We start from the raw sequence: 12,832 nt of genomic DNA on the forward strand, positions 1-12,832 counted from the left end.
GTGGTAACACGCATCCGGCGGCCCTGCGACTCCGGACATGCGGCGCGTCTTTTTAGTCAATGTTAAGACCGCCCACTGGACCATAAATCTCAGGTGGTTATACTGAATCTTTTCACTCAAAACTATATATTCGTCTCCTTAAGTAATCCTGCCCTATAACAAGCTGCCAACAGATTGGTCTGCATTTTGATGTTGACAGCTTCTCTTTAATAAGGTAGGACAGTGTTATGATTATAGTTCACAAGGAAGGACACTGTAGTGGGTATAGCTCATAAGGGAGCAAAGTGTGGCGCTTATAGTTCACAAGGGAAGATAATATAGCGTTTATAGTTCACAAAGAAGGACACTGTGGCAGTTATAACTCATAAGAGAGCACAGTGTGGCACTTATAGTTTACAGAGGAGGACAGTGTGGTGGTTATGGTTCACAAGGAAGGACTGTGTGGCAGTTATAGTTCACAAGGAAGGACACTGTAGTGATTGTAGTTCATAAGAGAGGTGAAAGCCTTTGATCGGGTTGACCACGAGTACCTCTGGTCCACTCTTTTGAGGTATGGTCTGCCTGGAGGGTTTGTGGACTGGCTTAAGACCTTGTACGCAGGGGCTGAGACTTTCCCTCTGGTAAGCGGGTGGATTGGACAACCTTTCGGGGTGGGATCTGGTGTCCGCCAGGGCTGCCCTCTTAGCCCTTTGTTTTACGCGTTTGCGATCGATCCCTTCCTCAGAAGGGTCGATTGTGGACCGTTGGCGGGGGTGGGGATGGGCGGGTTGGCGCCAGAGGATATCCTGAGGATAGTGGCCTACGTGGACGACGTTACCGTCTTTCTTTCTTCGCAAGAGGAGGCGATGGTGGTGATGTCAGAAGTGGAGAGCTACTCAGAGGCATCCGGGTCCAAGGTCATCCAGGACAAGTGTGAGAGTCTCTGGCTGGGAGGCGGGGATCCCACGTTTGATATTCCAGACACCCTCCCCGAACCCCAAGAACATGCCAAAGTCCTAGGCATCGAATTTGGCCAGGGTGATTACCCCACGAAAAACTGGGAAGGCAGAATCAAAGGTGTCGCCCAAAGAGTGGGCCACTGGAAGGGTTGGTCTTTGACCCTGAGGGAAAGGGTTGACCTGTGCAAAGCTTTCCTGCTCCCCTTGCTAATCTACCTGGGCAGCGTCTGTGTCTTGCCGGAGCCTCTCTGGACACGGATTTACAGTCTGTTCTTCCAGATGTTATGGGGGAATAGACTAAACCTAGTCAAATGGGAGGTCACTTATCGCACGAGGAGACTAGGGGGGTTGAATATGGTGAACCCCGTGGTGTTTCTAGTGAACACCTTTTTGAAAGTTAACGTGGCAAACCTCTGGAAAGAGAGGGCTCCTCTGTGGGTATTCTCCTGCAAGGGATGGTTTCAGCCTTTCTTCCAGGAATGGGAGACAGGAGGAAGATTGAAGGATCTTCGCACACCCCACGGGCATCTCCCGGCTTATGTTACCCCGGTTCTGAAAATGATGCGCCGGTGGGGTCTGGGAATGTGGGAAGTGAGGTCCCTCCCGAGGAAACTCCTCGACATGCGGGTCTTGCTTTCGCATTTTTAGAGACCATTGATCCTCAAGGACTGCCCGAGTCGGGATCTAGAGGTTGGGTTGAGTTTGTTAAATTCTAGCAGGATTCCCAAGAAGTATTGGGACTTGACTTGGCGCTGCTTCCAAGGTAAGTTGTATGTGAGGGACAATTTGAAGCACAGGAGCTCCGTGGACAGGAATTGTCCCCGTGAGGCTTGCGCTACCATGCTGGAAAGCATGGAGCACTTCCTGCTTCATTGTCCCTTTAATGCAGAGATGTACAACAGGGTGGGCGCTTCCATTGGTTGGCCGCGGCTGGCCACTCTGTCCTATGCCGAGTGGGCCTATGGAGCGTTCAGAGACCTTGGGAGAAGGGACCGAGCCACTTTATTCTTAGTCAGCGCAGTGGTCAGGTATTTCACGTGGAACGCACGAGTTTTAGTTTCGACGCAGAGTAAAATCCTCCATGTAGATGAAGTTTGTAGCAGCATCCTAGGTGCCCTGGTGAAGGTGCGTTCTCTGGAGTGCGGGGGGCTGGGTGCCCGGAGGGCGGCCCATCTCTGGAGGGGTTTCTCCTTCAGGGTGCCTTAGTCCGATAGCGCTCCTATATCCTTGTGGTGGGCTGATGTCTTTACACCCTATATTTTTGTTTTGTATTTCTGTTCCCTGAATAGAAGGTTTGCAGGCATCGAACTTGAGCCTCGGGTGGTGAGAATGTAGGTTGTGTTCTGTGATGTTGGTTTATGTATATATTGTATATAGTGTATTGTATATATTGTATATAGTGTGTATAATAGAGGGTCTTAGTTAGGTTGGGTGGGGGGATTGGGGGGTTCAACGGCGGTGATAAGAGACTGATCTGGCCCAGGCCCCGCCTGGGGAAAAACTTTGGGGCCTGATCCTAGCTCGGATGATTCCTGAACTTTGTGGCCAGAGCTGGATCAGGGGTGGCGGGATAGTTAGAGTAGTAGTGTGTATATATATTTTAAAAAAAAAAATTGTTAATGTTGTACACTGTGTTGTGTTTAGGTTTGTTGTAGGGTGAATGTGGTGGTGTAAGGGGGGCTGTAAGGTTCGGCAGTGGGACCAGCAGCGTTTTGTTGTGTTTGCGGTGTTGTATAGTGTTTGGTTTAGTGTAATGTGTTTATAGTGTATATATTGTATATAATATTGTATATAGGACGGTGTGAATGTAGTTGGGGTTGTATATAGTAGTATGAATGAAGCTGGGCCGGGGGTCTTACATGATTTTATACTATTTATTAGTTATAATTTTTTACAGGTATTCACGTAAGTTATGAGTATTTTGTTTGTTGTCTTTTAGTTCTGTTTTTTTTTATGTTATTGGAATTTTTCTTTCTCGTCCCTGATTTGTAGGTCACGAACTTTCTCCATTTTTGTTCCATTTCCGGTTTATTTCTTTGTGGCTTTTGTCGTTTGTTGTCGTCTGATTGGAGCTTTGTTCTTATGTTCTGTTCTGTTGTGTTTTATGTGTAATGTATCACAGTTATTGTCATGTAAAGTGTTTTATTTTATTTAATAAAAAACCTGGAGGATAAGACACGATGTAACAGCAGAATAGTGAGTGCAGCTCTAGAGGTGACTGGAGGACAAAACATAATTTAAATAACTGTAAACAATGAAATATCTTACCGCTATATAAAAATAAAGATAATTATTATTTTCCTTCTTCTTCTTGTCTATCTCTTGGCTCTCCGGTCGGCTCAGGTCGTTCTCACTGTATCAGTGCAGTGCGGCTCCTGGACCTGATGTGCAGTGACCGGTGTTGGGGGCTCCCAGTGCCGGCCCTCCGCCATACAGCCCCCGGCACATGGTCCCAGCATGAGGGGGAAACATTACTGAGACCAGAAGAGCCGCCATAGAAATAATCCCTGCTGCAAATCTGCAGCATCAAATCTCCCAGAGACTCCCAGGTGTCTGCAGGATCCGACCGCCCCCGACCGACAGCGCCGCCCCGGAATCTGCCCGACAGCAGCACGGCGCACAGCGAGCCCTCAGGTGTCACACCGGGAAAGAGACCCCTGCACTGCACTGACGGCTGCCCCCAAAGTAAGTCACCAATATTCTGTATATACACTGCACAGTACCGCTCCTCCTGTACATATACACTGCACAGTACCACTCCTCCTGTATATATACACTGCACAGTACCTCTCCTCCTGTATATATACACTGCACAGTACCACTCCTCCTGTATATATACACTGCACAGTACCGCTCCTCCTGTATATATACACTGCACAGCACCACTCCTCCTGTATATATACACTGCACAGTACCACTCCTCCTGTATATATACACTGCACAGTACCACTCCTCCTGCATATATACACTGCACAGTACCACTCCTCCTGTATATATACACTGCACAGTACCGCTCCTCCTGTATATATACACTGCACAGCACCACTCCTCCTGTATATATACACTGCACAGTACCGCTCCTCCTGTATATATACACTGCACAGCACCACTCCTCCTGTATATATACACTGCACAGTACCGCTCCTCCTGTATATATACACTGCACAGCACCACTCCTCCTGTATATATACACTGCACAGTACCACTCCTCCTGTATATATACACTGCACAGTACCACTCCTCCTGTATATATACACCGCACAGTACCACTCCTCCTGTATATATACACCGCACAGTACCACTCCTCCTGTATATATACACTGCACAGTACCACTCCTCCTGTATATATACACTGCACAGCACCACTCCTCCTGTATATATACACTGCACAGTACCGCTCCTCCTGTATATATACACTGCACAGCACCACTCCTCCTGTATATATACACTGCACAGTACCACTCCTCCTGTATATATACACTGCACAGTACCACTCCTCCTGTATATATACACCGCACAGTACCACTCCTCCTGTATATATACACCGCACAGTACCACTCCTCCTGTATATATACACCGCACAGTACCACTCCTCCTGTATATATACACTGCACAGTACCACTCCTCCTGTATATATACACTGCACAGTACCACTCCTCCTGTATATATACACTGCACAGTACCACTCCTCCTGTATATATACACTGCACAGTACCACTCCTCCTGTATATATACCCTGCACAGTACCACTCCTCCTGTATATATACTCTGCACAGTACCACTCCTCCTGTATATATACACTGCACAGTACCACTCCTCCTGTATATATACCCTGCACAGTACCACTCCTCCTGTATATATACACTGCACAGTACCACTCCTCCTGTATATATACACTGCACAGTACCGCTCCTCCTGTATATATACACTGCACAGCACCACCCCTCCTGTATATATACACTGCACAGCACCACTCCTCCTGTATATATACACTGCACAGCACCACCCCTCCTGTATATATACACTGCACAGCACCACTCCTCCTGTATATATACACTGCACAGTACCACTCCTCCTGCCCTGTATATATACACTGCACAGTACCGCTCCTCCTGTATATATACACTGCACAGTACCACTCCTCCTGTATATATACACTGCACAGTACCGCTCCTGTATATATACACTGCACAGTACCGCTCCTCCTGTATATATACACTGTACAGTACCGCTCCTCCTGTATATATACACTGCACAGTACCACTCCTCCTGTATATATACACTGCACAGTACCGCTCCTCCTGTATATATACACTGCACAGCACCACTCCTCCTGTATATATACACTGCACAGTACCGCTCCTCCTGTATATATACACTACACAGTACCGCTCCTCCTGTATATATACACTGCACAGTACCACTCCTCCTGTATATATACACTGCACAGTACCACTCCTGTATATATACACTGCACAGTACCACTCCTCCTGTATATATACACTGCACAGTACCACTCCTGTATATATACACTGCACAGTACCACTCCTCCTGTATATATACACTGCACAGTACCACTCCTCCTGTATATATACACTGCACAGTACCACTCCTCCTGTATATATACACTGTACAGTACCACTCCTCCTGTATATATACACTGCACAGTACCACTCCTCCTGTATATATACCCTGCACAGTACCACTCCTCCTGTATATATACACTGCACAGTACCACTCCTGTATATATACACTGCACAGTACCACTCCTCCTGTATATATACACTGCACAGTACCACTCCTGTATATATACACTGCACAGTACCACTCCTCCTGTATATATACACTGCACAGTACCACTCCTGTATATATACACTGCACAGTACCACTCCTCCTGTATATATACACTGCACAGTACCACTCCTCCTGTATATATACACTGCACAGTACCACTCCTCCTGTATATATACACTGCACAGTACCACTCCTCCTGTATATATACACTGCACAGTACCACTCCTCCTGTATATATACACTGCACAGTACCACTCCTCCTGTATATATACACTGTACAGTACCACTCCTCCTGTATATATACACTGCACAGTACCACTCCTCCTGTATATATACACTGCACAGTACCACTCCTCCTGTATATATACACTGCACAGTACCACTCCTCCTGTATATATACACTGCACAGTACCACTCCTCCTGTATATATACACTGCACAGTACCACTCCTGTATATATACACTGCACAGTACCACTCCTCCTGTATATATACACTGCACAGTACCACTCCTGTATATATACACTGCACAGTACCACTCCTCCTGTATATATACACTGCACAGTACCACTCCTCCTGTATATATACACTGCACAGTACCACTCCTCCTGTATATATACACTGCACAGTACCACTCCTCCTGTATATATACACTGCACAGTACCACTCCTCCTGTATATATACACTGCACAGTACCACTCCTCCTGTATATATACACTGTACAGTACCACTCCTCCTGTATATATACACTGCACAGTACCACTCCTCCTGTATATATACACTGCACAGTACCACTCCTCCTGTATATATACACTGCACAGTACCACTCCTCCTGTATATATACACTGTACAGTACCACTCCTCCTGTATATATACCCTGCACAGTACCACTCCTCCTGTATATATACACTGCACAGTACCACTCCTCCTGTATATATACACTGCACAGTACCACTCCTCCTGTATATATACACTGTACAGTACCACTCCTCCTGTATATATACACTGCACAGTACCACTCCTCCTGTATATATACCCTGCACAGTACCACTCCTCCTGTATATATACACTGCACAGTACCACTCCTCCTGTATATATACCCTGCACAGTACCACTCCTCCTGTATATATACACTGCACAGTACCACTCCTCCTGTATATATACACTGCACAGTACCACTCCTCCTGTATATATACACTGCACAGTACCACTCCTCCTGTATATATACCCTGCACAGTACCACTCCTCCTGTATATATACACTGCACAGTACCACTCCTCCTGTATATATACACTGCACAGTACCACTCCTCCTGTATATATACACTGTACAGTACCACTCCTCCTGTATATATACACTGCACAGTACCACTCCTCCTGTATATATACCCTGCACAGTACCACTCCTCCTGTATATATACACTGCACAGTACCACTCCTCCTGTATATATACACTGCACAGTACCACTCCTCCTGTATATATACACTGCACAGTACCACTCCTCCTGTATATATATATACACTGCACAGTACCACTCCTCATGTATATATACACTGCACAGTACCACTCCTCCTATGTATATATACACTGCACAGTACCACTCCTCCTGTATATATACACTGCACAGTACCACTCCTCCTGTATATATACACTGCACAGTACCACTCCTCCTGTATATATACACTGCACAGTACCACTCCTCCTGTATATATACACTGCACAGTACCACTCCTCCTGTATATATACACTGCACAGTACCACTCCTCCTGTCCTGTATATATACACTGCACAGTACCACTCCTCCTGTATATATACACTGCACAGTACCACTCCTCCTGTATATATACACTGCACAGTACCACTCCTCCTGTATATATACACCACACAGTACCACTCCTCCTGTATATATACACTGCACAGTACCACTCCTCCTGTATATATACACTGCACAGTACCACTCCTCCTGTATATATACACTGCACAGTACCACTCCTCCTGTATATATACACTGCACAGTACCACTCCTCCTGTATATATACACTGCACAGTACCACTCCTCCTGTATATATACACTGCACAGTACTACTCCTCCTGTATATATACACTGCACAGTACCACTCCTCCTGTGTATATACACTGCACAGTACCACTCCTCCTGTATATATACACTGCACAGTACCACTCCTCCTGTATATATACACTGCACAGTACTACTCCTCCTGTATATATACACTGCACAGTACTACTCCTCCTGTATATATACACTGCACAGTACCACTCCTCCTGTATATATACACTGCACAGTACTACTCCTCCTGTATATATACACTGCACAGTACTACTCCTCCTGTATATATACACTGCACAGTACCACTCCTCCTGTATATATACACTGCACAGTACTACTCCTCCTGTATATATACACTGCACAGTACCACTCCTCCTGTATATATACACTGCACAGTACCACTCCTCCTGTATATATACACTGCACGGTACCACTCCTCCTGTATATATACACTGCACAGTACCACTCCTCCTGTCCTGTATATATACACTGCACAGTACCACTCCTCCTGTATATATACACTGCACAGTACCACTCCTCCTGTATATATACACTGCACGGTACCACTCCTCCTGTATATATACACTGCACAGTACCACTCCTCCTGTATATATACACTGCACAGTACCGCTCCTCCTGTATATATACACTGCACAGCACCACTCCTCCTGTATATATACACTGTACAGTACCCCTCCTCCTGTATATATACAGTGCACAGTACCACTCCTCCTGTATATATACACTGCACAGTACCGCTCCTCCTGTATATATACACTGCACAGTACCACTCCTCCTGTATATATACACTGCACAGTACCACTCCTCCTGTATATATACACTGCACAGTACCACTCCTCCTGTATATATACACTGCACAGTACCACTCCTCCTGTATATATACACTGCACAGTACCGCTCCTCCTGTATATATACACTGCACAGTACCACTCCTCCTGTATATATACACTGCACAGTACCACTCCTCCTGTATATATACACTGTACAGTACCACTCCTCCTATATATACACTGCACAGTACCACTCCTCCTGTATATATACACTGCACAGTACCACTCCTCCTGTATATATACACTGCACAGTACCACTCCTCCTGTATATATACACTGCACAGTACCACTCCTCCTGTATATATACACTGCACAGTACCACTCCTCCTGTATATATACACTGCACAGTACCTCTCCTCCTGTATATATACACTGCACAGTACCACTCCTCCTGTATATATACACTGCACAGTACCACTCCTCCTGTATATATACACTGCACAGTACCACTCCTCCTGTATATATACACTGCACAGTACCTCTCCTCCTGTATATATACACTGTACAGTACCACTCCTCCTATATATACACTGCACAGTACCACTCCTCCTGTATATATACACTGCACAGTACCACTCCTCCTGTATATATACACTGCACAGTACCTCTCCTCCTGTATATATACACTGCACAGTACCACTCCTCCTGTATATATACACTGCACAGTACCACTCCTCCTGTATATATACACTGCACAGTACCACTCCTCCTGTATATATACACTGCACAGTAGCACTCCTCCTGTATATATACACTGCACAGTACCACTCCTCCTGTATACAGTGGGGCAAAAAAGTATTTAGTCAGTCAGCAATAGTGCAAGTTCCACCACTTAAAAAGATGAGAGGCGTCTGTAATTTACATCATAGGTAGACCTCAACTATGGGAGACAAACTGAGAAAAAAAAATCCAGAAAATCACATTGTCTGTTTTTTTAACATTTTATTTGCATATTATGGTGGAAAATAAGTATTTGGTCAGAAACAAAATTTCATCTCAATACTTTGTAATATATCCTTTGTTGGCAATGACAGAGGTCAGACGTTTTCTGTAAGTCTTCACAAGGTTGCCACACACTGTTGTTGGTATGTTGGCCCATTCCTCCATGCAGATCTCCTCTAGAGCAGTGATGTTTTTGGCTTTTCGCTTGGCAACACGGACTTTCAACTCCCTCCAAAGGTTTTCTATAGGGTTGAGATCTGGAGACTGGCTAGGCCACTCCAGGACCTTGAAATGCTTCTTACGAAGCCACTCCTTCGTTGCCCTGGCGGTGTGCTTTGGATCATTGTCATGTTGAAAGACCCAGCCACGTTTCATCTTCAATGCCCTTGCTGATGGAAGGAGGTTTGCACTCAAAATCTCACGATACATGGCCCCATTCATTCTTTCATGTACCCGGATCAGTCGTCCTGGCCCCTTTGCAGAGACACAGCCCCAAAGCATGATGTTTCCACCACCATGCTTTACAGTAGGTATGGTGTTTGATGGATGCAACTCAGTATTCTTTTTCCTCCAAATACGACAAGTTGTGTTTCTACCAAACAGTTCCAGTTTGGTTTCATCAGACCATAGGACATTCTCCCAAAACTCCTCTGGATCATCCAAATGCTCTCTAGCAAACTTCAGACGGGCCCGGACATGTACTGGCTTAAGCAGTGGGACATGTCTGGCACTGCAGGATCTGAGTCCATGGTGGCGTAGTGTGTTACCTATGGTAGGCCTTGTTACATTGGTCCCAGCTCTCTGCAGTTCATTCACTAGGTCCCCCCGCGTGGTTCTGGGATTTTTGCTCACCGTTCTTGTGATCATTCTGACCCCACGGGGTGGGATTTTGCGTGGAGCCCCAGATCGAGGGAGATTATCAGTGGTCTTGTATGTCTTCCATTTTCTAATTATTGCTCCCACTGTTGATTTCTTCACTCCAAGCTGGTTGGCTATTGCAGATTCAGTCTTCCCAGCCTGGTGCAGGGCTACAATTTTGTTTCTGGTGTCCTTTGACAGCTCTTTGGTCTTCACCATAGTGGAGTTTGGAGTCAGACTGTTTGAGGGTGTGCACAGGTGTCTTTTTATACTGATAACAAGTTTAAACAGGTGCCATTACTACAGGTAATGAGTGGAGGAAAGAGGAGACTCTTAAAGAAGAAGTTACAGGTCTGTGAGAGCCAGAAATCTGGATTGTTTGTTTCTGACCAAATACTTATTTTCCACCATAATATGCAAAAAAAATGATAAAAAAACAGACAATGTGATTTTCTGGATTTTTTTTCTCAGTTTGTCTCCCATAGTTGAGGTCTACCTATGATGTAAATTACAGACGCCTCTCATCTTTTTAAGTGGTGGAACTTGCACTATTGCTGACTGACTAAATACTTTTTTGCCTCACTGTATATACACTGCACAGTACCACTCCTCCTGTATATATACACTGCACAGTACCACTCCTCCTGTATATATACACTGCACAGTACCGCTCCTCCTGTCCTGTATATATACACTGCACAGTACCACTCCTCCTGTCCTGCATATATACACTGCACAGTACCACTCCTCCTGTATATATACACTGCACAGTACCACTCCTCCTGTATATATACACTGCACGGTACCACTCCTCCTGTATATATACACTGCACAGTACCACTCCTCCTGTCCTGTATATATACACTGCACAGTACCACTCCTCCTGTATATATACACTGCACGGTACCACTCCTCCTGTATATATACACTGCACAGTACCACTCCTCCTGTCCTGTATATATACACTGCACAGTACCACTCCTCCTGTATATATACACTGCACAGTACCACTCCTCCTGTATATATACAATGTACAGTACCACTCCTCCTGTATATATACACTGCACAGTACCACTCCTCCTGTATATATACACTGCACAGTACCACTCCTCCTGTATATATACACTGCACAGTACCACTCCACCTGTATATATACACTGCACAGTACCACTCCTCCTGTATATATACATTGTACAGTACCGCTCCTCCTGTATATATACACTGCACAGTACCACTCCTCCTGTATATATACACTGTACAGTACCACTCCTCCTGTATATATACACTGCACAGTACCACTCCTCCTGTCCTGTATATATACACTGCACAGTACCACTCCTCCTGTATATATACACTGCACAGTACCACTCCTCCTGTATATATACACTGTACAGTACCACTCCTCCTATATATACACTGCACAGCACCACTCCTCCTGTATATATACACTGCACAGTACCACTCCTCCTGTATATATACACTGCACAGTACCACTCCTCCTGTATATATACACTGCACAGTACCACTCCTCCTGTATATATACACTGCACAGTACCACTCCTCCTGTCTATATACACTGCACAGTACCACTCCTCCTGTCCTGTATATATACACTGCACAGTACCACTCCTCCTGTATATATACACTGCACAGTACCACTCCTCCTGTATATATACACTGCACAGTACCACTCCTCCTGTCTATATACACTGCACAGCACCACTCCTCCTGTATATATACACTGCACAGTACCACTCCTCCTGTATATATACACTGCACAGTACCACTCCTCCTGTATATATATACACTGCACAGTACCACTCCTCCTGTATATATACACTGCACAGTACCACTCCTCCTGTATATATACACTGCACAGTACCACTCCTCCTGTATATATACACTGCACAGTACCGCTCCTCCTGTATATATACACTGCACAGTACCACTCCTCCTGTATATATACCCTGCACAGTACCGCTCCTCCTGTATATATACACTGCACAGTACCACTCCTGCTGTATATATACACTGCACAGTACCACTCCTGCTGTATATATACACTGCACAGTACCGCTCCTGCTGTATATATACCCTGCACAGTACCACTCCTCCTGTATATATACACTGCACAGTACCACTCCTGCTGTATATATACACTGCACAGTACCACTCCTGCTGTATATATACACTGCACAGTACCACTCCTCCTGTATATATACACTGCACAGTGCCACTCCTCCTGTATATATACACTGCACAGTACCACTCCTCCTGTCCTGTATATATACACTGCACAGTACCACTCCTCCTGTATATATACACTGCACAGTACCACGCCTCCTGTATATATACACTGCACAGCACCACTCCTCCTGTATAT

The 12,832-nt window shown here is 45.3% G+C and overlaps 1 protein-coding gene across 2 annotated transcripts in view; it reads left to right on the forward strand.

Moving 5' to 3' along the window:
* The first annotated feature begins 3,484 nt into the window (after positions 1–3,484).
* Positions 3,485–12,832, forward strand: part of TBXAS1 (thromboxane A synthase 1) — a 48,562-nt gene continuing 39,214 nt past the window's right edge. For both annotated transcript variants that reach the window (XM_069762846.1, XM_069762847.1), the window contains exon 1: positions 3,485–3,623. The gene's annotated coding sequence lies outside the window, so the exon portion shown is untranslated. The remainder of the gene's footprint in view (positions 3,624–12,832) is intronic.

Source organism: Ranitomeya imitator, chromosome 4 (assembly GCF_032444005.1).
Source record: "Ranitomeya imitator isolate aRanImi1 chromosome 4, aRanImi1.pri, whole genome shotgun sequence".
In the NCBI taxonomy this organism is placed as follows: Eukaryota; Metazoa; Chordata; class Amphibia; order Anura; family Dendrobatidae; genus Ranitomeya; species Ranitomeya imitator.